We start from the raw sequence: 26,042 nt of genomic DNA on the forward strand, positions 1-26,042 counted from the left end.
CCTCCATCTGCCTCCTGAACTCAGGGAACGCTCCCTGGACCAGGACACAGAGTCCTCAGCCCCATCCTGACCAACCCACACACAGGCAGCCTCCCATTGTTGCATCTTTGTGTCCTCATGTGAAACGTGTGGTCTTGGGGATCATGGGGCTACTAGCCTCACTCCACAAGCTCAGGGGATGGTCAATGAGATGTGGGATGGCTGAGGGCTCTTAGGGAGTGTCCAGAAGTAATGGGCGGCGACTTAATGAGATGTCTTCCTTTCAACCAGAGTCCGAACTACTTATTCATTGTTGTAACACTACACCCAGTGGAGCACTGGCACAGACTGACCCTTCAGATCCATGAGTAAACCGGTACCAGGGGAGGAGGACACATTTCACGTAAACAAGTAGCAACTGGTTTCCATGATGTCCCAACTATGATGAAGGGCTTGTCTAATCTCAAGGACTAACCCTTCTATTATGAAGGAGATAAAAAGATGAGCAACTCTCATTTGAGGCAGAGAAACAGGAAAAAGGAGAGAGAAGAAAAGTCCGGTAAGCCTGGTCTTTGTGGACCAGTGATTGTGCTGTGACCTATGAACCAGGAATTCACGGTTTTATTCCCTGTCAGGCCAGCTGCCCAGGGTGCCAGGCTCAATCCCCATAAGTGGACATTCAGGAGGCAGCTGATCAATGATTCTCTCTCATCCTTGATGTTCTCTCACTCTCTCTCTCTACCTTTTTCTCTTAAATCAATAAAAGTATTTTTTAAATAATAAATTTTGAAAAATAAAATCGATTCAAGATTCTTCGCCCAAACACAGCTCCTGATTCCCGGGTGCAGGCTCTCTCCCACTTGAGCACGTCACTACCCTGCCACCGAGGCTCCATCCTCTATTAAATGGAGAGGGGGGGAGCAGGACCCAGAGTGCAGAGCTGTTTTTGAATGAATGTGATGATGGCACTGTGGGTTCAGGGCTCGGAGATGCATCTTCTTGTCCAAAGGATCACAACAACCTTCTCTGGCAGGGACGTCCTTGCAATGCGGACACACCTGCATCCCAGAAGGATCTTGCTGGAGAAGAGCCATCCTACAGGTGAGGCCTCTGCAGGTGGGCAGCCACAGCCAGCCCCGGGCACACGGTCAGTCCTCACAGCTGAGGTCAGCATCCAGGCCTCCCCTCTCCTACCAATGGCCCCTCTCCTGCCAATGTAATTGGAAGGCTTCCTATCAGTGCCGAGCCTGGCACCAAAAATAAAATGAACAAATAAGACGGAACCCAGAACCGACTTGTGCTTGGTGCTTAGCATGGCAGGCACCTATCAAATCCTCCTGCAGGCGGTCCCTTGTCGGGAAGAGGGACACACTCTGGGAGACAAGGGCTTCCCAGAAACTAAACACGAGAGGTGACTCAAGGACCCTGGGGTACTTCTTGATGGCTGAAGATGCTGGTCCCCCAGACTCATGTCTATCCCATTGCTTAACACCCTGGTGCTGAGGCCAACATATGCCAACTCCTCAGCACTCCCTTGTGGCTGGCTTACTGTGGAGCAGGGGTAGCTGGGAGCCAGCCCAAGCCAAGGATGTCCCCTGGTGCTGCTGGGACCTGCCTCAGTTCCAGTGGAGCTACCTCCGCCTCCCGCCCCTGGGTGCATAGCTGGGATGATCTGCTATGCATCATTGGTCAACATGGTGAATCTGTGTTATCTATACTTTCGTACAATATGTGTGTTTTTTTTAAAGGACTTTCAATGCTTTCCCATTGTCCCTGGAATAAGGTTCCAAATTCTACACAGGGTCCCGGAGCACAGAGACAGAGCTCTTCTTTCCTGTGATGCTCATCTGTCTCCAGCACCCCCCATCCCACATCCACCAGAAAATGGCGAATTAAACACAGCTGATAAGGCAATCTGTGGATGGAAAGGTCAGAGATCAATAGCCTAGAGAAACGTGAGATCTGGGCTCTGGGCTGGAGGGAGAAATGCAGGCAGCAGGGACTAGAGTCTGAGAGGGAGAATGTGCTGCACCAAATCCTCGGCCCTCGGGGTCAGTGTAGCCCTTGAATATGGAATGGGGTCCACAGGGCTGCTGGCAGAGGGGACTCTAGGTCTAAGCCCACAGCTGTGGGAGGCTGCGCCCAGACAGCCCGCCTGAAGGTCTACAGCGGCCACGCAGTGCCAGGGGGAGAAAGACGCAAGGCAGCGCAGTTACTGTCTTTATAATTTCCATTCTTTTACTTGCTAAACCCAGTGCATAGGAGCTTTCAATAAAAACACTCGACAAGACTGCAGGGGAAGCTGGTTATTGTGGAAAGTGGCGAGAAGAATAGGGAGAGATGAGCAGGAATCCAGCTCTGGGATAGTCTGTCCCACCAACCCTGATCCCAAATTTTCCTCCTGAAGACCAGACCCCTCCTAGCAGTGCAGCTGCACCCAGCCTTGAGCATGGCAGGGAAAGGAAGATTCTAAATACCCCCAGGGAGCCCTGGGGGACTGGGTTGAGGGTTCATTTGTTCACAGAAACTAAAAGAAGCACCGCCACTCAGGGGCGTTGTCAGAAATAGACGCTTGTGTAAATACCACTGAAGGCAGGCAGGAAAACACAGCGTGCAGATCGATCCCGCCTGCTTGAAACCAAGGTCGTGGTGTCTGACACAGAGGAGAGGTGGGTCCCTGGAAACTTCAACACTTTGCTGACTACCTGACAGGAAACTGAGACGTGGCAGGCAGAACAGTAGAGGGGTCTTAAACCAGCCCCCATGGGTCATTGAAGCTCTGCTGAAATGAACAAACATCACTGCTTCACTTTTATATATATATCTTTTAAGAAACTAAAATTTTTTCACTTTATTTCATTTTTTTATTTTTACTTATTATTATTTTTACCTTTCTTTTTTAAATTTTTAATTTTGTTGGATTAGTGTCCTACATTCTATTTTTATTTTTTATCATTATTTTACTCAATCTCATTTTGTTCCTTTATGCCAACACTTACTTCCTCACTTTTCCCTTTCTCATCTTGTTTCTCTTCTCCTGTTCCTGCTGTGGGTTTTCTCTATCCTTTCTTTTTACTCTTTGTTAAAAGTTGATCTTCTTCATCTGCCTTCTTGATGCATTATTATTAAAGTAGTCTCTGTTGGCATAATCTTATATCTAATTTCTGCTCCCCTACTCCAAGTCCATGCACACTTCTCTTTTCTCTTTCTTGCTAGCCAAATTATTTTTTCCTTTCTTCTTGTGTTGTTTGTTTGAGTGCTTGCTAATTTGCTTTTTTTTTTAATTTTATACATTTGTTTTTCCTCTCCTCACTTGTTCTCTTCTTCCACTAATAGCTTAATTAGTTTCAATCACCAAGTCATGCCTAACTGCTCTCCAGTCACCATGTCCAAAAGTAGATGAATACATAGATAGATCAAAGAAAGAGAAAATTTATATATAGAGAAATTTTCTTTTACATATGTATTTTTAATATATATATATTGTTTCATTATTTTTTTTCAATTACTATTTTCTCAATTATTATTTTCTACTATTTTTTCAGTATTTTGTTTTTTACTTGTGTTCTTATACACTCCTTCTCTTTCTACCTCCTCTATACTGAATCAGGGCCATTCCCCCATTCATTCAATTTCTTGACCTTACCTTCTGGAAATAAGCTCGGCCTCTTCAGATTCAGCTTCCCTCCTTTTTTTTTTTTTTTTTTCTGTTTGTTGTTTGCATTTTTTGGTATCAGTAGCTGATTTTTTTGGGGAATTTTCTCCCCATATGCGTATATTTTCCCTTTCTTTCTTCTTTTTTTTCTTTTCTCTCTTACCTTTTTTTCTTATCTCAATATCATTTTGCGGTTTCTCTCCCCTAGTTCTCTTTTCTCTGGTGGTCACCTTTATTTGGGGTTATTAGGATTGTGAATACATTTGTGTTTGGTACCGTCTGTGTTGAGTCTTGTTGTATTGTATTTTGTGCCTTTAAGTCAACATGGTAGAGAGTGAGCCACATAACCAGACACTTTGAGAGCAGTGAAAATGGGGAGACAAAAGAACAGCCCCCATATGAAAGAAAAGGAGGAATCACTGGAAAAGAAATTAAAAGACATGGAGGCAAGCAATTTGTCTGAGAAAGAATTCAGAGCAATGGTCATAAGGACGCTGAAAAGGATGATAGACAAATTCAACAACATGTGTAAGAGCCAAGAGGAAATGAAGACGATCCAAGAAAAATGACAAATGGCATTGCTGCAATAAAGAACACAATAGAAAGCATCAACTGTAGACTAGAAGAAGCTGAGGTCCTCATCAGTGAGCTAGAAGATAAGGTAGAAAAAAATACCCAAGCAGAGCAGCATCTAGAAAAAAAAACTTAAAATGCAAGAGGAGAGGCTAAAGGAACTTTGGGACAACAGGAAACAAAAGAACATACGCATAATAGGGGTCCCAGAAGGAGAGGAAACTGAGCAAGGAATAGAAAACCTGTTTGAAGAAATAATGACAGAAAACTTCTCTGATATTGGGAGGAAAAAACTCACACAAGTCCAAGAAGCTCACAGAGTCCCAAATAAGATGAATCCCAAAAGACCGACGCCAAGGCACATTATAATTAAATTGTCAAACACCAATGACAAAGCAGGAATCTTAAAGGCTGCCAGAGAGAGACAGAAAGTTACCTACATAGGATCTCCCATCAGATTATCAACTGATCGACTGATTTCTCAACAGAAACACATCAGGCCAGAAGGGAATGGAATGAAATATACAAAGTCCTGCAAAGGAAGGGTCTGAAACCAAGAATGCTTTACCCAGCAAGGCTATCATTCCAAATTGAAGGTGAAATCAGGAGCTTCATGCACAAAAAAGGACTAAGGGAGTTTATTACTACCAAACCAGCACTGCAAGAAATGCTAAAGAACTGCTATAAAAAGAAGAAATAGGATGGGAAGAAGGAAAACAGGCATGAAGAATAAAATGGCGACAAACAAGTACCTATAAATAATAACTTTAAAGGTACATGGATTAAATGCCCCAATCAAAAGACATAGGGTAGCTGAATGGATAAGAAAACATGACCCACATATCTGCTGTCTAGAGGAGACACACCTCAGAACAAAGGACTCACTCAGACTGATAGTGAAGGGATAGAAAATTTTTTTTTAGGCAAATGGAAATGAAAAGAGAGCTAGGGTATCAATACTTATATTTGAATAATTAGACCTCAAAGTGAAGGCCACAACAAGAGATAAGGAAGGCCACTTCATAATACTAAAGGGAGCAATTCAACAAGAAGATATAACTCTGGTAAGCATATATGCACCCAATATAGGAGCACCCAACTAGCTCTACAGGCGTACCTCAAAAAAAAGAAAAAAATGGTAATAATTGTTCCAACCCTATAAACGAAATAGAGACCAAAAAATAATAAGTATACAAAAGGTCAACAAAACCAAGAGCTGGTTCTTTGAAATGTTAAACAAGATTGATGAACCTCTAGACAGACTCACCAAGATCAAAGAGAGAGGCCCCAAATAAACAAAATCAGAGATGATAGTGGTGAAGAATCACCTGATCCCACAGGAATACAAGTGATTATGAAAAAATACTTCAAACAACTTTATTCCAGCAAACTGGATAATTATGATGACATGGACATATTCTTAGAAAAATACAAGCTCTCCAAACTCAATCAGGAAGAATAAGAAAACCTGCATATGCCAATAACTACAGAAGAAATTAAAGCAGTAATCAAAAATCTTGCAGCAAACAAAAGCTCTGGTCCGGATGGTTTTAGAGGGGAGTTCTACCAAGCATTCAAAGAAGAACTAAAACCTACCCTCCTCAGACTATTCCAAAAACGTTCAAGAGGAAGACACACTTCTAAGCTCTTTCTATGAAGCCACCATCACCCTAATTCCAAACCCAGGTAAAGACACCACAAAAAAAGAGAACTACAGCCCAATGTCCTCAATGAACATAGATGCTAAAATCTGCAACAAAATTCTAGCAAGTAAGATCCAGCATTATATTAGAATGATCATACACCATGACCGAAGAGGATATATCCCTGAAATGCAAGGATGCTACAATATCCGTAGATCAATAAATGTGATACAACACATAAACAAACAGAGAGACAAAAATCACATAATCAATCGATGCAGAAAAAGCAATTGACATAATCCAACACCCTTTCTTAATAAAAACTCTCAGCAAAGTGGGATAGAAGGATCATACCTCAACATAATAAAAGACTTATATGACAAACCTACAGCCAATATCCTACTCAATGGGAAAAAATGACATCCATTTCCCCTAAGAACAGGAACAAGACAAGGGTGCCCACTTTCACCACTCTGTTCAACATAGTAGTGAAAGTTCTAGCCATAGCGATCAGACAAGAAGAAATAAAAGGCATCCAAATTGGAAAAGAAGAAGTAAAACTGTCCTTATTCACAGATGCTATGATACTGTACATAGAAAACCCCAAGACACCATAAAAAAACTACTAGACTTAATAAATGAATTTGGCAATGTAGGAGGATACAAATTAACACCCAGAAAGCTATGGCCTTTTTACACAACAATAATGAACTCACAGAAAGATAAACTAAAAAAACAATCCCATTTACCATTGCACCAAAATAATTAAAATACCTAGCAATAAACTTAACTAAGGAGGTCAAAGACCTGTACTCAGAAATCTACAGGGCATTGAAAAAAGAGATAGAGGAAGACATAAACAAATGGAAGAACATACCATGTTCATGGATTGGTGGCATCAACATCGTTAAAATGTTCATACTACCAAAGCAATCTACAGATTCAATGAAATCCCCGTTAAAATAACAATGGCATATTTCAAAGACCTAGAATAAACTCTCCGAAAATTTATCTGGAACAAAAAAAGATGCTGAATAGCCACAGCAATCCTGAGAAAGAAGAAGAAAGTTGGAGGGATCACAATACCAGATATCAAGCTATATTACAAAGCCATGATTCTCAAAACTGCCTGGCACTGGCACAAGAACAGACATATACACCAATGGAACAGAACAGAGAACTCAGAAATTAACACAAGCCATTATGCTCTATTCATATTTGAGAAAGGAGACAAGAACATACAAGGAGTCAAGACAGTCTCTTCAATAAATGGTGCTGGGATATTTGGTCAGATACATGGAAAACAAATGAAACTAGATCACCAACTTATACCATACACAAATATAAACTCAAAATGGCTAAAGGTCTTTAATGTAAGATGGAAAACCATAACAATCTTAGAAGACTCCATAGGTAGCAAAATATCAGACATATGTCATAACAATATCTTTACCAGCTCCTAGGGAAATGGAAACTAAAGAGAAAATAAACAAATGAATAAAAAGCTTCTTCACAGCAAAAAAAATCTATCAACAGCGCAACAAGAAAACCCACTGCATGGGAGAACACATTTGCCAATGCTATGTCAGATAATGGTTTAATCTCCAAAATTTACAAGGAACTCATACAACTTAACAAAAGGAAAATAAACAATCCATCAAAAAAATAGGCAAAGGACCTAAGTAGACACTTTTTGAAAGAGAACATACAGAAAGCTGAGAGACATATGAAAGTCACTAATCACCAGACAGATGCAAATCAAAACAACAATGAGACCATCTCACACCTGTGAGATCGCTATCATCAACAAATCCACAAACGGCAAGTGCTTTTGAGGATGTGGAGAAAAAGGAACACTTGTGCACTGCTGGTGGGAATGCAGACTGGTGCAGCCACTATGGAAGACAGTATGGAGTTTCCTCAAAAAACTGAAAATGGAACTCCCATTTGACCCTGTGATCCCACTTCTAGGACTATATCCCAAGAAATCAGAAACACCAATCAGAAAGGATATATGCACCCCTATGTTCATAGCAGCACAATTATCAATAGCTGAGATTTGGAAACAGCCTAAGTGCCCATCAGCAGATGGGTGGATTAGAAAACTGTGGTATATCTACACAATGGAATACAATGGTGCTATATACATATATAAAAAAAGGACTTTTGCCATTTGCAATAGCATGGATGGAACTGGAGAACATTATGCTAAGCGAAATAAGTCAGTAGGAGAAAGATAAATATCACATGATCTCACTCATATGTTGGATATAATGATCACTATAAAATGATGAACAAAAATAGATCCAGAGACAAATGGCAGGAGAACGAAGGGGTGGGAGGGGGTTTGGGCAGGAAGGTTAGAGACAATCAAAAAACTTGTATGCATGCATATTAGCACAACCAATGGATACAGATACTGGGGTGGTGGGAGGTGACCCTCAGGGGTGGGAGTGGCCAGGGAAGAGGGGATTGGGGGGAAAGGAGACATATGTAATACTTTAAACAACAATAATAATAAAGCATCTAGTAGATTGGGAATAAAAAGTAAATTAAAAAAATTAAGATACCACCCAATGCAAGAGTCACCATTCTTTATCCACTTTTGGGGGAAAAGGGGTGGGGTGACCACTCTAATTATCACCGTCACTGTTATATGACTAGATGCCCAGTGCACAGATTCCTGAAGTGCTGAGGGGGTGTGGCCTGCAGGGATCAGACTGCTGTGGGAGCACTGCTGATCCCAGTCATCTGAGCAGCTGTGGACCCACCCTCTGAGTGGCTGCTCCTGCTGTGGGAGTGCACTGACCACTAGGGAGCATTTCCTGCATTGAGTGTCTGCCCCCTGGTGGTCAGTTCATGTCATAGCTATTGGTCGACCAGTCGTTCAGGTCTTTCTGCTGGCTTTTATATATATATAGACTAGAGGCCTGGTCAATGGGATTTTATATAGATAGACTAGAGGCCCAGGACACAAATATTTGTGCACTCGGGGGGTGGGGGGTATCTCAGCCCGGCCGGTGCCCTCTCGCAGTATGGGACCCCTTAGGAAATGTCCACCTGCTGGCTTAGGCTTGCTCCCCGTTTGGATAGGGCCTAAGCTGGCATTCAGAAATTCCTCTGGCAGCCAAGAAGCCCTCAGGGGATGTCCACTTGCCAGTGGGGAGCAGGCCTAAGCTGCAGTCAGACATCCTTAGTGCTGCTGAGGAGGCAGGAGAGGCTCCCACCACCACTGCTGTGCTGGCGGCCATCAGCCTGGCTTGTGGCTGAGCAGAGCTCCCCCTGTGGAACCGCACTGACCACCAGCGGGTAACTTCTGCATTGAGCATCTGCCCCATGGTGGTCAGTGTGTATGAGAGTGACCAGTCATTCCCAATCGTTCTGCTGTTAGGGTCAATTTGCATGTTACCCTTTTATTATATAGGATGGAGGCCTGATGCATGGGTGGGGCCCGGCTGGTTTGCCCTGAAGGGTGTCCCGGATCAATATGGGGGTCCCGATGGGGTGCCTGGGCAGCCTGGGTGAGGGACTGAAGGCCATTTTTAGGCTGGCCACACCCCCTTCAGGGTGGGGGTTCCCCCTGGCTTGCCTGGCCAGACTGGGTGAGGGGCTGATGGCAGCCAGAGACACTGTGCCCTGTCCACACCCTCATTCTGTCAGACAGATATGACAACTTCCAGTTACACCTCAAGGTGCCCATCTGGAAAGTGGGTAAGAAAGTTTCTAATGCAGAGGTTTTAATGTTTATGGTTTGAAACCTGATGGGTGCAGATTATTTCTTAAACAGACATGAGTATTTGTGAAACAGAGCAGGTGTGTTCTGGTGACAGTGTGAAGCAGAGGAACCTTATTTGGGGACAAACTGGATGTTCTGCACAGCTCTCTGGGCACAAGGAAACCTCACTCACAGCCCTGCTGCTCATCCTCAGCTCTGGTATGGCCTCAGTGGGCACCAGCCTTAGGCAGAGAGCACAGACCTCATACGGAGGAGACAGACCTCAGGTAGAGGGCACAGACCTCAGATGGAGGGCACAGACCTGAGGCAGAGGTCACAGAGCTCAGATGGAGGGCACAGACCTGAGGCAGAGGTCACAGAGCTCAGATGGAGGGGATAGGCCTTTGCATGAGCAGCCCAGAGGTCAGTGGGGCGAAGGTCCTGGGAGGCACCATCTATGCAATGCTCTGAGAAGGGCTGTGTCATCAAGTGTCTTGAAGTCACGTTGGCTGCCAGCCAGAAGCCTCATGTTTCTTCTTTGCCTCCTCACAGGTGCTGGCCTCCTCTTGGTTCAGGTCCCCAGGAGCCCAGAATACATGTGCATCAAATAGAGGGGGCACTGCTGACGGCCCATCACAGGCCCCTGTCACCCCCTCTGCATCGCTAGGTTGTAAGCATGAATGAACTTCCATGTCGTACAGATGTTTTCTCTCACCCAGCCCTCCGGGTCAGTTTAGACACACCACCCCCTGTTGGGGCAGGAGACAGAGAGGTAATGTCAGTTCAGGTGTTGGCAGCTCACCTGCCCTCGGGCAGCCTTGGTGACTGAGCTACCTCATGAGGTCTCCACGGCTTCTCCTTGCCCTGAGAAAGCCCCAGAATCCTATAGACAGTGCCAGGCAGGGGCTGCAGATATCGGGGACATGGGGTAAAGGAGGGGTTGTCTAACCCCTATGCTGTACACCTGACACAAATACAGAATAATATTGGATGTAAACTGTAATTGAAAACAATTTTAATAAAATAATTTTTAATTGGGAAAAATTTTAAAAAGGTAAGCAATCCTGGGGCCACTCTGTCTTGTGAGGAAACGGCAGGCATGCTATCAACCTCTAGATGCCTCACCCCAGTAAACAATAGCTGCATGAAGGACACACCTTCCTTATAGAACCTCCCAGCTGATGGAGGAAGCAAGGGAGGTGGGATGAGAACACCCCTGAGTGACATCACGGACCCCAAACAGTGCTCAGTGGTTGCTTTAAAGCCCTTGGTGAGCACCGACCCTCACATCAAAGGCTCATGGGTTTGATTACCAGCCAAGCACAAGTATGTTCCTGGGTTAGCTGGCCCAGGTCTGGGTGGGTAGGGGAGGCAACCAATTGATGCGTCTCTCTCACATCGGTCACTCCTCCTTCTCTCTCTCTCTCTCTCTCTCTCTCTCTCTCTCTCTCTCTCTCTCTCTCTCCCTCCTTTTCACTCTTTCTAAAGAAAATCATTAGGCAGTCTCAGTGACTGAGCTACCCCATGAGGTCTTCATGGCCTCTCCCTGCCCTGGGAAAGCTCCGGAGTGCTATGGACAGTGCCAGGCGGGGGCTGCAAATATCGGGGACATGGGGTAAAGGAAGGGTTGTCTAATCACTATCCTGTACACCTGACACGAATACAGAATAATATTAGATGTTAATAGCCTCTGGTGAGGATTAACAAAAACAAAACAAAACTCGTTAGGTGAAGAGCCCCAGGAGGGGTGAGGGGGAATGGAAAATTGAGCGTAGTTGCTGGTTCCAGTCCAGCTCCGAGAAAAGGCTTGTCCCCACTCGGGGTGAATCCCTGTGGGATGTAGTGCGATGCAACAAGGACCACCCAGGAAAGAGTCTGGCCCAAAGTCTGGCTGAACCTGAAACTCATCGAGTCTCTAGGTCTAACACCTTACAGGAAATACAGAAGTTAGAAAAACAAGTAAAACTACAGCTCAGGGATGCAATCAGTCATCACCAGAACAGTAGGCATCCTTCGGGATAGGTGACCTGGTCTCCCGGCCATCTCACAGCACCAGGGAACAAAAAGAGCAAGTCACAGAGAAGGAGAGAGACCATGCAACCCCGCGGGCCTGGTGCACGGACCCTGGGCTGAAAAGTCCCCTTACCAACAGCAGTTTCTGAGCCAGTCAGAAGGGGTTAATGTGCCCTGGGCAGCAGCTAAGGAGCAGGAGGGATTCTGTCAGGGTGACTGGATGGGACAGGTGCTGGAGGAGAAGTGACCCCATTGTGGAAGCTGTGAATTGGAGTGTGGACACGTGAAAGGACCTGCTGTCGTGTCAGCTAAGTGATCTGTGACTGAGCTCCAGGGTCTCATGTGTCCATGCCTCCCCTATCCACCTAGAAATACTATTCAGCCTTGGAAAGAGGGAAGTTCTGACCCATGCTGCAACACGGATCAACAAAGAGAAGTCATGAAGAGTGAAATAAGCCAGGCACAGAAGCACAAATGCCGTACGATTCCACATAGATGACGTTCCTGGAGTCATCAAAGTCAGAGACAGAAAGTGGAACGATGGTGGCCAGGGCCCAGGGTTAATGGGGGAGTGAGTGTTTAATAAGAACAGAGCTGCTCTTTGGAAGATGTAATGTTCTGCAGAGGGACAGTGGTGAAGGCTGCAATAATGTGAATGCCCTCAATGCCACTGTGCTGCACATTTAAAGACGCTTAAACCAGTAGATTCCATTACCTCTATCTGACGGCAACTGACATTGAGCCAAAGACATGGAAAGACATCCCAATGTGAAGACGACGTCCCTCTGTGAACACACCTCCAGGCACAGATACTTAACATTCGACAGAATAATGTCCTGGGGACACCAACCCAGGTTCAGCTGCCTGCCATTCGAAAGCTAGTACTCAAGGGACAGGGTGTGATGGAGGAAAGCAGGTTTATTCAAGAGCCAGCAGCTTGAGGAGATGGGGGACTCTCACCACAAAGATCATCTTTACTTCTTTGTTTTTCAATCCTCATCCAGGACATGTTTGCATTGATTTTAGAGAGAAAAAGAGAGAAGCATCAATCAGCCACCTTCCATATGCACCCAACCAGGGATGGGAACTGCCACCCAGGTATGTGCCCTGCCTGGGAATCAACCACAATCCTAGGTCAACAGGACCAGGCTCCAAGCAGCTGAGCCACTGGCCAGGGCCCAAGGACCATCCTAACATATGAGGACAGCAGGGGTGTAATAGCGGGAAGAGGAAGGCAGACCAGGGGAAGCAGAGGGTGCTGGGTTCCAGTCAGCACCATCTGCTCTGGTAACCACTTAGGACCTGGTCCAGGAGGCTGTGGCTTTCCTCCAAGGTGGTCAAATCCCCTGGACCTGAAATGCCGTGCTTTAAAAAAAGGTTTTCTTCTAGGAAAACAAGTGTTACAAGAGCTTCCTGTGGCGTTGTCTCCCCCGAGGCTCCAGCTCAAATGCAGCACCTGGCATTTGCTCTGTAGCACATTGCAATCTCCTCAGTGCCATCTGGGCAAGGGTAGAGATAGCAGATTCCCCCCTCGTGGGAGCACTTGGGACTCCTAGGGATCAGATTCGCGAGGAGGGCAGCACCTGTGAGGATGCAATGAAAACATGTCAGCCTCCTGGCTCACAGCTAATGTAACTGCAGGACACAAAGCCCTTCCCAGGGCACTGCAGAGACGGTGCCCTCCCAGGAATTTCACCCCCATTGGCCTCTGGGGCTGCTCATGCAAAGGTCTGTGCCCTCCATCTGAGGTCTGTGCCCTTCATCTGAGGTTGGTGCCTACAGAGGCCAAACCAAAGGTGACGATGAGCAGCAGGGCTCTAAGTGGGGTTTCCTTCTGCCCAGAGAGCTGTGCAGAGCATCCAATGTGTCCCCAAATAAGGTTCCTCTGCTTCACACAGTCACCAGAACATACGTGCTCTTGTCTGTTTAAGAAATAATCCAAACTGAGCAGGTTCCATCCACAAATATTAAAACCTCTGAATGAGGAAACTTTCCTACCCACTTTCCAGATGGGCACCCTGAGGCATAACTAGAGTAAAGCCATCATATCTGTCTGACAAAATGAGGGCCTGGACAGGGCACAGTGTCTGCAGCTGTCCTCACAGCTCCCTTCACCTGGTCCCCGGCCCTGGGCACAGTGCCCGAGGGTCCCCAGCTCACCTGGGCCCACCTGGGCGAAGAGCAGGCAGAGAGGCAGCAGCAGGATGTGGAAGAGCCTCATGCTGGCTGCCAGGCTGGGCGAGGGCAGGAGGAGGAGGAGGCTTGCAGGCACAGCCACAGATTCCAGAGGCCGCAGGGCCTCCCTATTTATAGTGGAGAGGGTTATACAACCTCAGGGACTGATCTGCGGGGCGTGTCGCAATCAGGGAAATTCTCACAAACAGCCCCCTCCCGTGGTTCACCTGTGTCTGTAAGTCAGGTGGACATACTCATGGTTCAGCTGAGGGTGGTGAGCTCTGGTCTGAGACCCTGAGGTGGCACCTGAGCTGCTCTATGCCCCCAATCCCTGCCAGGCTGGGAGTTCTGATGGGGTTCTGGAGAAGTTCTGGAGAAGGGGCTCATGCCCAGGCCCCTGGGTGGGAATGGCACAGAGGGTCGTGACAAGGGGCCTTGGGCAACAGTGACCAGCAAGCCAGCTGCCAGAAAGCCGGGCTCTGAGTCCCCTCCTCCCAGGAACAGCCGAGCGGCTGTTTCATGGAATCTGGGGAAGCAGTTTCACCAGGAAGGCTGCTCTCCCACCATTGCTTCTGCAAGGAACTTTCTCTCCATTGGCCAACACCAGCCTTTCTTTCTTTTTTTTCTTGTTTTCAAAATATTTTTTATTGATTTAAGACAGAGGAAGGGAGAGGGGGACAGAGATAGAAACATCCATGATGAGAGAGAATCATTGATGAGCTGCCTCCTGTACATTCCACATGGGGTATTGAGCCTGCAACCCAGGCATGTGCACTGCCTGGGAATTAAATCTCAACCTTCTGGTTCTTGGGTCGACGCTCAACCACTGAGCCACACCGGCTGGCCCACATGCTCCTTCTTGCCTGCATGTCACACAGACACCTGTAGAGTAGGTGGGATTGTTGTCTGTCTCTCCTACGAGGTCAATCTCGCCAATGGCATTTACATTCTAGGAGGCAAGGGGCCCTCCAATTTGTCTGAGGTGAATCAGAAAGACACAGACACTAACATCTGTGGAATGCACTGGGTCCCAGGTGGTGGCAATAGGGAGGCAGGGAGGCATGTCCCCCACCTGGCTCAGCCCAGACGACAGCCAGGTCCCTGATGGTGGGAGACCTGGAGGCCACATGGAGGAAGAGAGGCCTCTCATCTACCCAGAGATATGGCCTCCACATGACTACCACTTCCCCAACCCCACATGGGCTCCCCACAGACCCACACGTGAAGGCACAGGCCTGTGGTGAGGGGGAGATGGACAGCCAACCCCTACCCTCCTGCTCACCTGATCCCCACAGGAAGGGTCTCTACAAAATCAATGGGCATCTTGGGATGAAATGGCCAATGAAGGAGGAGCCGGCGATACTCAGAGGATCCGAAGGCACTGGCACCTTAAAAATACGCTTTCCAGCAACTCAAAGGTGTGTCTGGCTTTTTAAGAGCAACGTGGGGCATGTTCATTAGAACAGAGAAGCTCCCCGTGAACATCCTATGCCCTGTGTCTGGCAGCTCCTCTGTTTCACTCTGTGTGACCTGGTGGGTTGATTGGTGACACCTGGTTGTTGACCTCACTCAGCAGCAGAGGGAACCCTATGCAGCACCTCCTGGCCCCATCTCCCCTGTGGGCCAGGGCTTGTTACCTCCCAGGCCACCTGCAGGTTTTGGCTCTCAGGGCAGACCACCCAGCACAGTGTAGCCTGGCCCACACTGGGCTCTGGGACATGTGCTGAGTGAGTCAGAGGAGCAAATCCGAGAGCATTAGGGTCCCGTGGAGTCTCTCTGATAAGGGCAAGCCCATAGCACAACCAGGACCCCGCAGACTGTGAGGTGCCGATTGAGGGTTGGTTTCTGCTTTGACTGGACTGCACCCTGACATCCTCTCATTCCCCCAATTCTCTTAATCTGGCTGTGAGTCTCCAAACCAGTGCTCCAGTCTTCTCCCTTCCTTGGGCCCAGGGTCACTGAGAACTGAATATGCCCTGTTCCCCAAAGCCATGCAAATGGGAGTCAGACAAGTTGATTCAACCTCGCCACCACCACTCCCCCAAGCTGATGACTGGACCCCACTCATGCCTGCTGGTGGCGGGAACGATAGGTCCTGGTGCCTGCATTCCGTGGGAGTGAGGCTGGTGCAGTCAGTGGGTGCCACTGGTGGCTGCTGAACAGATAGCCCCTCAGGAGCAGGGGGAGGTGGAGAAGCCCTGATGGGCAATAGGGGCCGGTTGCCACCTCTTGCCCCCATTGATGGCCGATGTGATCAGGGCCAACACTGGGCGCTGGCAGCAGGTGCGAGTGGCAGCTCCAGCTATCAGCAGGTGAGAGCAGGGAAGGTGCTCACAGCAGGTGTGAGTGCAGGGCAGGACCATGGCAAGCGGGAGCAGATAATTTTCTGTATCCACCAGAGGCTCAACCTGATGACAGCGACCGGTGCTCCACCTTGGTTGGGGCCCCAGTCACCTGCTCCACCATCCTGTCACAGCCAACACCCACCAGGTTCTTCTCACACGGTCTGTTGATCAGAACATGAAATAGCAACTGGTTGTTCTGTTGTTCTACCGCTTGGTCTATTTGCATGTAAGGGTTTTATATTTACAGATGTGCATAGCCCATGGACACACAATAGTGCAGGGAAGGTTGGGAAGGGGAGGAGTGGGAGAGGGTCAATGGGGACAGAAGTGTCGACCTGACCCCACCTGGTCCTGGGGCCCAGCACTGAGGGACTCACTACCCAGAAGCCACCTGTGACTTCAGGGTGAACTCCTCCTTCACTGTCAACCTGGTGGGACCTCCAGAACCCACGTGTCCCACACAAAGGTCACCCCTCTAACCCTTTCATTCTTCCTACCCTCCCTGTTGTCCCTGCACCTCCTCCCCACTTGTTGTGCCCAGACCTGCTCTGTTTCATCCCCACCTGTCCTCCATCTGCCTCCTGCATTAGGGGACAGTCGCTGGACCAGGACACAGAGGCCTCAGCCCCATCCAGCCCGGCCCACACACAGGCAGCCTCCCATTGTTGCACCTCAGCATCCTCATCTGGAAAGTGTGGTCCTGGGGATGATGGGGCTACCAGCCCCACTCCACAGGCTCAGGGGATGGTCAATGAGAGAAGGAATGGCTGAGGAATGTTAGGGAGCGTCCAGAAGTAATGGGCGGAGACATAATGGGATGTCTTCCTTCCAGCCAGAGTCAGAACAACTTATTCATTTTAGTAACCCTAAACCCAGCAGGAGCCCTGGCACAGACCGACCCTTCAGCTCCATGAGTAAACCGGTACCAGCTGATTTGGCTGCACCTTCCTCCAAGCAACCCTCCAGCTTTCTTTTAGCTCACAGAGTCTGTGCTTCCAGAAAAAGCTAGACAGACTGCTTGCACCCCCTTCCTTTGTCACCACCTCCTACACCTGGTCTCGCCACCTCCAGCCAAGCCAAGCCCACCATCCTGGCCAGCCCACACCTATGTAGGTTTTTCAGGTGAGGGGATTGACGTGTCCAGCGGTGGGTTTTAGGGCTGATGGGGACAGGTAGCACCGTTTGCTATGAGACAGAGATTCCACCCTCAGCACTTGTCACATCTGGAACTGTGGAGCAACCCTGAGAGAAGTCCAGGTGAGGGGGGCAGGGCTGGAAGCTGGGCGCCAGGAGGTCTGGTCATGCTTGATGACATGCATAATGAGCAGCAGGCAGTCTGGAGAGGGGAGTCATCAGGGGGCCATCTGGAGATAAGGTGCAGCTGCAGGAACTGATGAGAATCAGGCACTGACTCAGGGCTGGAAAGTTCAAGCCTCCACGCTCCCAGGCTGGATACAGGAAGCGCAGAACCATGGCCTCCTCCCGCGACCTCCATCGCGTCCATAAGTTTAGTAGCTTGTTCCTCTCTCCATTTGTACATTCTCTATCTTCACTCCTTCCTCATCTCCCCCTTTGACCAGGAAGTTTCTTTCAAAAACTTCACAGAACAAATCAAACATTTTAAAGTCCCAGGTTGGCGGAGTGGCAACGCCTTATCTGGGCCCATGATGTTCCTCTGAGGGGAGACATGGGCTAGAACAGTGATGGGGAACCTTTGACACGCGTGTCAGAGGTGACACGTGAACTCATTTTTTGGGTTGATTTTTCTTTGTTAAATGGCATTTAAATATATAACATCAATATCCAAAATATAAATCTTTGTTTTACTGTGGTTGCAAATATCAAAAAATTTCTATATGTGACACGGCACCAGAGTGAAGTTAGGGTTTTTAAAAATGGTAACATGCCGAGCTCAAAAGGTTTGCCATCGCTGGTAGAGACATGCTATCTCTCCATGGGTCCTGTAAGCAGCTCAACATTTTGGGAGCCTTTGGGCAGAAGTCTTAGGACGGGGCCAGCTGAGGCGTGGTTGCTCTGTTTCCATGTCAGGAGCAGCCTCACTCCTGTCCAGTTAGATGTCAGCTCTGAGTTCGGGAGTTGGTGACGCAGGTGCTGCCAGGTGAGGCCTGGGAGCAAGCAGGCGGGCATTCAGTGAGAGGCGTTGCTATGGAAACAAAAGAGAATGATGGGTGGAGATTGGAGGACCCTGTAACCCCAGGGTCTAGTGGAGGAGGTTTCTGGATGCTGGCGGGGGCACCCCCAGACCAGGTGGAGTTAGGCAGTGACCTCAGGTGCTCTCCTGCGCTTCAGGGGGCGTCTCTGGTTTCTCTGCCCCCTGAAGAAGGTCCATGAATGGGCTATGGTGACATCTCTGAAGTGGAATCAACTTGTCTGACTTCCCTTTGCCTGGCTTTGGGGACCAGGGCAGATCAGTTCTCATTGACCCCAGTCCCAAGGCAGGGAGAAAGACTGGAGCACTGGTTTGGAGACTCACAGCCAGATATTGGGGGGATGAGAGGAAGTCAGGGTGCAGTCCAGTCCAGGCAGAAACCAACCCTCAATAGGCACCTCTCTATTGGCGGGTCCCTGGGTGTGGTGTGGGCTTTCCCTTATCAGAGAGACTCCCCGGGAGCCTAGTGCTCTCGGATTTGTTCCTCTGACTCACTCAGCCACGTCCCAATGCCCAGTGTGGGCTGGGCTGCACTGTGACGGGTGGTCAGCCCTGAGAGCCAAAACCTGCAGGTGGCCTGGGAGGTAACAAGGCCTGGCCCCCAGGAGAGATGAGGCCAGGAGGTGCTGCACAGGGTTCCCTTTGCTGCTGAGTGAGGTCAACAACCAGGTGTCATCAATCAACCCACCAGGTCACACAGAGTGAGACAGAGGAGTTGCTGGACACGGGGCAGCTTCTCTGTTGTAACGAACATGCCCCATGTTGCTCTTAAACAGCCAGACACACCTTTGAGTTGCTGGACAGCGTATTTTTTAAGGTGCTAGTGCCTTTGGATCCTCTGAGTATCACTGGCTCCTCCTTTGTTGGCCCCCTCATTCCAAGATGCTCATTGATTGTGTAGAGACCCTCCCTGTGGAGAAACCATGAGCAAGAGGTGGTGGCTGTCCATGGCCCCCTCACCACATGCCTGTGCCTTCACGTGTGGGTCTGTGGGGAGCCCATGTGTGGTTGGGGAGGTGGTAGTCATGTGGAGGCCATATCTCAGGGGAGATGAGAGGCCTCTCTGCCTCCATGTGAACCTCAAGGTTTCCCCTGATGGGACCTGGCTGTCGTCTGGGCTGAGCCAGGCGGGGGACATGCCTCCCTGCCTCCATATTGCCACCACCTGGGACCCAGTGCATTCCACAGATGTTAGTGTCTGTGTCTTTCTGATTCACCTCAGACAAATTGGAGGGCCCCTTGCCTCCTAGAATGTAAGTGCCATTGGCGAGATTGACCTCGTAGGAGAGACAGACAACAATCCCACCTACTCTACAGGTGTCTGTGTGACATGCAGGCAACAAGCAGCCGGTGTGGCTCAGTGGTTGAGCATCGACCCATGAACCAGGAGGTTGAGGTTTAATTCCCGGGCAGTGCACATGCCTGGGTTGCAGGTTCAATACCCTGTGTCTAGTGTAAAGGAGGCAGCTCATCATGGATTCACTTTCATCATGGATGTTTCTATCTCTTTTCCTCTTCCTTCCTCTCTGAAATCAACAAGAACATATTTTTTAAAAAGAAAGGAAGAAAGAAAGAAAGGCTGCTGTTGGCCAATGAAGGAGCAAGTTCCCGGCAGAAGCGAAGGTGAGAGAGCAGCCTTCCTGGTGAAACTACTTCCACGGGTTCCATGAAACAGCCGCTTGGCTGTTCCCGGGAGGAGGGGACTCCGAGGCTGGCTTGCTGACACCTGACTTGCTGGTCGCTGTTGCCCAGGCCCCTTGTCATGACCCTCTGAGCCATTCCCACCCAGGGGCCTGGGCATGAGCCCCTTCTCCAGAACTTCTCCAGGACCTCATCAGAACTCCCAGCCTGGCAGGGATTGTGGGCATAGAGGAGGTGCCACCTCAGGGCTCCAGGCCAGAGCTGCCCCTTAGCTGGACGATGAGTGCGTCCACCTGACTGGCAGACCCAGGTGAACCACAGGAGGGGCTGCTTGTGAGAATTTCCCTGATTTCGACACGCCCTGCAGATCAGTCCCTGAGGTTGTGCAACTCTCTCCCCTATAAATAGGGAGGCGCTGAGGCCTCTGGAAGCCTGTGGCTGGGCCTGCAAGCCTCCTCCTCCTCCTCCTGCCCTCGCCCAGCCTGGCAGCCAGCATGAGGCTCTTCCACATCCTGCTGCTGCCTCTCTGCCTGCTCTTCGCCCAGGTGGGCCCAGGTGAGCTGGGGACCCTCGGGCACTGTGCCCAGGGCCGGGGACCAGGTGAAGGGAGCTGTGAGGACAGCTGCAGACACTGTGCCCTGTCCAGGCCCTCATTTTGTCAGACAGATATGACGGCTTTACTCCAGTTATGCCTCAGGGTGCCCATCTGGAAAGTGGGTAGGAAAGTTTCCTCATTCAGAGGTTTTAATATTTGTGGATGGAACCTGCTGAGTGCGGATAAGTATTTGTGGAACAGAGCACATGTGTTCTGATGACAGTGTATAGCGGATTAACCTCATCTGGGGACAAACTGGGTGCTCTGTACAGCTCTCTGGTCAGAAGGAAACCCCACTTAGATCTCTGCTGGTGCGCCGACGGGGATGGGGGATGGAGGGGAGTCCTGCTACCACTGCTGGTGCCCCTAACGCACTCAGGAGATTGTAAGATGTTATAGAGTGAGTGTCTGGTGCTGAATTTGACCTGGAGCCTAGGAGGAGACAAAGCCATAAGAACCTCTTGGAAGCCTTGTTTTCCCACAAGAAAACCTTTTTTTAAAGCACGGCTCCTTTGGACCCACATGAACCCTGTGTCTCCTTTCTGAGGAGGTAAGGAAAGCCAGGTTAGAAGGGACACAGGCCAGACTGCTCAGCCTGCAAGCTCAGGACGAGGGTGGTGAGCAGGGCTTGGGACACATCACCACCTCCTCATTTCATTACCAAAGCAACATGCTTATAAGTAGTTCCTGTGGCTTCAACCCATGAACCAGGAAGTCACTGTTTGATTTCCGGTCAGGGCACATGCCCGGTTTCTGGGCTAGATCCCCAGTAGGGCCCTGCAGGAGGCAGCCAATCAATGATTCTCTCTCATCATTGACGTTTCCATCTCTCCCTCTCCCTTCCTCTCTAATATAAATAAAAATATAATTTTTAAAAAGTATGACCTGCAAATTCACATGTAGCTGTAGATAAACAGCCTGTTGGCTTCAAGCAATGATTTTCAACTGGTGTGGCTGCACTAATTCCTAAAACATGCCATGCTGACTCTTTAGACAGAGGAACTGACCTCATTTCCCTTCGATTGTCCAGTAAAACCATCACAACAACAAAGACAGCAATAGCTGCCTGCTGTGCATGAATCAAAACAATGCCTATTTGTTGTCAAATTGGGCAAATATATATGGCACTGTCCATAGGAGTGCGTAGCTTTCTCATGGCAGGGAGAGGAAAGCCAGAGCCTCCCGGACCGGGTCCCAGGTGGTTACCAAAGCAGATGGTGCTGACTAGCACCCAGCACCCTATGCTTTCCCTGGTCTGCCTTCCTCTTCCTGCTTGCACACCCCTGCTGCCCTCACCTGTTATGATGGTCCTTGTGTCGTGGCCCTGTGTACCTAAGGTTGTGGTGTGATTCCCAGGCAGGGCACATACATGGGTGGCAGTTTCCATCCCTGGCTGGGGCACATATGGGTGGTGGCTCATTTCTCTCTCTCTCTCTCTCTCTCTCTCTCTCTCTCTCTCTCTCTCTCTCTCTCTCTTATCAATGGAAACATGTCCTGGGGTGAGGATTGAAAATCAAAAAGTAAAGATGATCTTTGGGGTGAGAGTCCCCCATCTTCTCAAGCTGCTGGCTCTTGAATAAACCTGCTTTCTTCAATCACACCCTGTCCTTTGAATACTGGCTTTTGAGCAGCAGGCAGCTGAACCTGGGTTGTCCCTTGGACATTGTTCTGTTGAATGTTTAAGAGTCTATGTCTAGAGGTGTGTTCACAAGGGATGTCTTCTTCGCATTGGGATGTCTTTCCATGTCATTGACTCAGAGTCAGTAGCAGTCAGATAGACATAATATAATCCGATGATTTAACCGTCTTTAAATGTGCAGCACAGTGGCATTGAGGGCATTCACATTGTTGCAGCCTTCATCACTGTCCATCTCCAGAACTTACCATCTTCCAACCTGGGCGTTGGGAGTTACGGGGGATAGAGCAGTGGAGGCACCAGCTCAGGGCTCCAGGGCAGAGCTCAGTGTGGATTATTTCTTAAACAGATGCTAGTATTTGTGGAACAGAGCACGTGTGTTCTGGTGACAATGAGAAGTGGAAGAACCTTATTTGGGGGAAAATGGGTGCTCTGCACAGCTCTCTGGGCACAAGGAAACCCCACTCACAGCCCTGCTGCTCATCCTCAGCTTTAGTTTGTCCTCAGTGGACAACAACCTCAGACAGAGGGCACAGACCTCATACAGAGGGCATAGACCTCAGATAGAGGACACACACCTCTGGCAGCTGGCATAGACCTAAGACAAAGGGCACAGGCCTTTGCATGAGCAGCCCCAGAGGTCAGTGGGGGTGACGTTCCTGGGAGGCACCGTCTCTGCAGTGCTTTGCAAAGGGCCATCTGTCTTGTGTCACCAAGTCTCCTGCAGTCACATCAGCTGCAAACTAGACCTGTCCTTTTGTTTTCTCACAGGTGTTGGCCTCCTCATGAATCTGGGCAAGAAGGTGGAGGAGAACAACGACAACAAATGCGTCCTTTTGGGAGGCATCTGCCGCTTCACCCGATGCTCACAACCCTCTCAGAACGTTGGCTACTGCTACCAAGGGAGGGCCAGGTGCTGCCTCTGAGGTGAGGCCAAGGGGGATACAAAGCCATGGGAACTACTTGTAAGCATTGTTTTCCTAGAAGAAAACCTTTTTTAAAGCATGGCTCCTTCGAACCCACATGAACCCTCTGACTTTTTCTGAGGAGGTTAGAAAAGTTAGGTTTGGAGCCAGAGAGGCCAGGCTGCTCAGTCTGCAAGCTCAGGAAGAAGGTGGTGAGCAGGAATGGGGCCATTTCACCCGCCACCCCAAACCCCATTTCATTGCCAAACTAACATGCTAAGAAGTAGTTCCTGTGGCTTCGACCCATAAACCAGGAAGTCACTGTTTGTGTTTCCCGGTCAGGGCACATGCCCGGTTTGTGGGCTAGATCCCCAAGAGGGGCCTTGCAGGAGGCAGCCGATCCATGATTCTCTCTCATCATTGATGTTTCTATCTCTCCCTCTACCTTCCTCTCTGATATAAATAAAAATATATTTTTTAAAAAGAATGACCTGCAAATTCACATGTAGCTGTGGATTAACAGCATGCTGGCTTCAAGCAATGATTTTCAACTGGTGTGGCTGCAAAAATTCCTAACACATTCAATGCTGATTTTTCAGCCAGGGGCACTGACCTCATTTCCCTTTGATTGTCCAGTAAAACAATCACAACAACAAACACAGCAATAGCTGCTGCTGTGCATGACTCAAAACTATGCCTACTTTTTGTCAAATTGTGCAAATGTACATGTTTTGGTGGCTCAGCTGCTTGGAGCCTGATCCTGTGCATTTAAGGTTGTGGTCTGATTCCCAGGCCAGGTACATACCTGGGTGGCAGTTCCCATCCCCGGTTGGGGCGCATATGGGCGGTGGCTGATTGATGTTTCTCTCTTTTTTCCCCTCTAGAATCAATGCAAACATGTCCTGGGTTGAAGATTGAAAAACAAAAAAGTAAAGATGATCTTTGTGGTGAGAGTCCCCCATCTCCTCAAGCTGCTGGCTCTTGAATAAACCTGCTTTCCTCCATCACACCCTGTCCCTTGAGTACTGGCTTTCAAGAGGCAGGCAGCTGAACCTGGGTTGGTGTCCCCAGGACATTGTTCTGTCAAATGTGAAGCCTTTGTGCCTGGAGGTGCGTTCACAAGGGACGTCGTCTTCACATTGGGATGTCTTTCCATGTCATTGGCTCAATGTCAGTTGCGATCAGATAGATGTAATGGAATCCGATGATTTAACCGTCTTTAATTGTGGCATTGAGGGCATTCACATTGTTGCAGCCTTCATCACTGTCCATCTCCAGAACTTTCCATATTCCAAAGAGCAACTTTGTGCTTATTTAAATACTCACTCTCCCTTGCCTGTGCCGTGGCCACCACCATTCTACTTTCTGCCTCTGACTTTGATTACTCCAGGAACGTCATCTATGTGGAATCCTATGGCATTTTTGCTTCTGTGCCTGGCTTATTTCACTCTGCATGATTTCTCTTGGTTGATCCATGTTGCAACACGGGTCAGAACTCCCCTCTTTCCAAGGCTGAATAGTATTTCTAGGCAGATAGGGGAGGCATGGTCACACGGGACCCTGGAGCTCAGTCCCAGATCACTTAGCTGACAAGACAGCAGGTCGTTTCTTGTGTCAACACTCCAATGCACAGATTCCACAATGGGGTCACTTCTCCTCCAGCACCTGTCCCAGCAAGTCACCCTGACAGAATCCCTCCTGCTCCCTAGCTGCTGCCCAGGGCACATAAACCCTTTCTGACTGGCTCAGAAACTGCTCTTTGTAAGGAGCCTTTTCATCACAGTGTCTGTATGAGGCCTGTGAGGTTGCTTGGTGTCTGAATAAAGTATATGGGGTGTTATCCAAGGTGTCCCTTCATATAAACTTAACCTAGCAGGTGTTCAGACATTAAGTAGTTGTTAGTGAAGAGACTACTGTAGGCAAGCTAGATAACATCATCTGACCTTATATTAATATATCTAGTAGCCCAGGGCATGAAATTTGTGCACATTAAAAGGGAATTAATTAGAGGAAATATTTTAATATTGCTATTTGCCCTTTCTCTATAATAGAAATGTTAGAGATAAAAGAAAATTAGTAAAGTGTATATGAAAATCTTCCCCCTGTCAGAGTCTGGGGTGCACCCTGGGACCCAGAGTCAAGTCCCTGCCCACCTTCGTGAGCCTGAAATTGTGCGAGGCCCTAGCTGGTTTAGCTCAGTGGAAAGAGCATCAGCCTGAAGACTGAAGGGTCCCAGGTTCAATTCTGATCAAGGGAATATGCCTGGGTTGCAGGCTTGATCTCTAGTAGGAGACATGCAAAAGGCAGCCAATCAATGATTCTGTCTTATCATTGGTGTTTGTATCTCTTTTCCCCTCTCCCTTCCTCTCTGAAATCAATAAAGATATATATTTTTAAAAAAAGAAAGAAAGAAATTGCGTGAGGCCCAGACCAGGCCAACCCCACCCCCATTGGGCAAGATCAGGACGCAGCTGGCCCCACCCCTGTCAAGCCCTGGTGGGAAGGGGGCACAGATTTAGGGCCCCCATCAAGCCCAGCCAGGTGGGAGGCACACCCTCAGGTCCCCGGCCTGGTGCCGTGGTGGGGGGTACAGCCTGAGATCCCCTGGCCTTGGCTAAGGAGCATGCTTTGAGGTCCCCCATCAAGTCCCTCTGGGCAGGGGGTGTGGTCTGAGGTCCCCCATTAAGCCCCACTGGACAGGAGGCACAGCCTGACGTTCTCTGGTCCAGTACTGAGGTGGGTGGTGCACCTTGAGGTCCCCCGTCAAGGCCTTCTAGGCAGGGGGTGGGGCCTGAGGTACTTGGCTTCTGCTGTGGGTGTAGCCATCTTGTGTTACAGAAACCCCACCTCTGCTCTGGGCACTGCCATCTTTGGTGACAGTGTGATGGTCAATTTGCATATTCCCTCTTTATTAGGTAGGATTAAGACTGCCTGATGAATTACACCACAAATACAAGCAGTTACAAATCACATGGCACTTTATTGCTCACACAAATT

The 26,042-nt window shown here is 48.8% G+C and overlaps 1 long non-coding RNA gene across 1 annotated transcript in view; it reads right to left on the minus strand.

Moving 5' to 3' along the window:
- Positions 1–10,283: 10,283 nt before the first annotated feature.
- The window catches only part of LOC132228791 (uncharacterized), a 49,844-nt gene continuing 34,085 nt past the window's right edge, over positions 10,284–26,042 (minus strand). The window contains exons 2-3 of the long non-coding RNA XR_009451440.1: positions 11,087–11,216; positions 10,284–10,399 (exon numbers count right to left, since the gene is read on the minus strand). This is a non-coding gene — a long non-coding RNA (uncharacterized LOC132228791). The remainder of the gene's footprint in view (positions 10,400–11,086; positions 11,217–26,042) is intronic.

The sequence above is a fragment of the Myotis daubentonii genome, chromosome 2 (assembly GCF_963259705.1).
Source record: "Myotis daubentonii chromosome 2, mMyoDau2.1, whole genome shotgun sequence".
Classification (NCBI taxonomy): Eukaryota; Metazoa; Chordata; class Mammalia; order Chiroptera; family Vespertilionidae; genus Myotis; species Myotis daubentonii.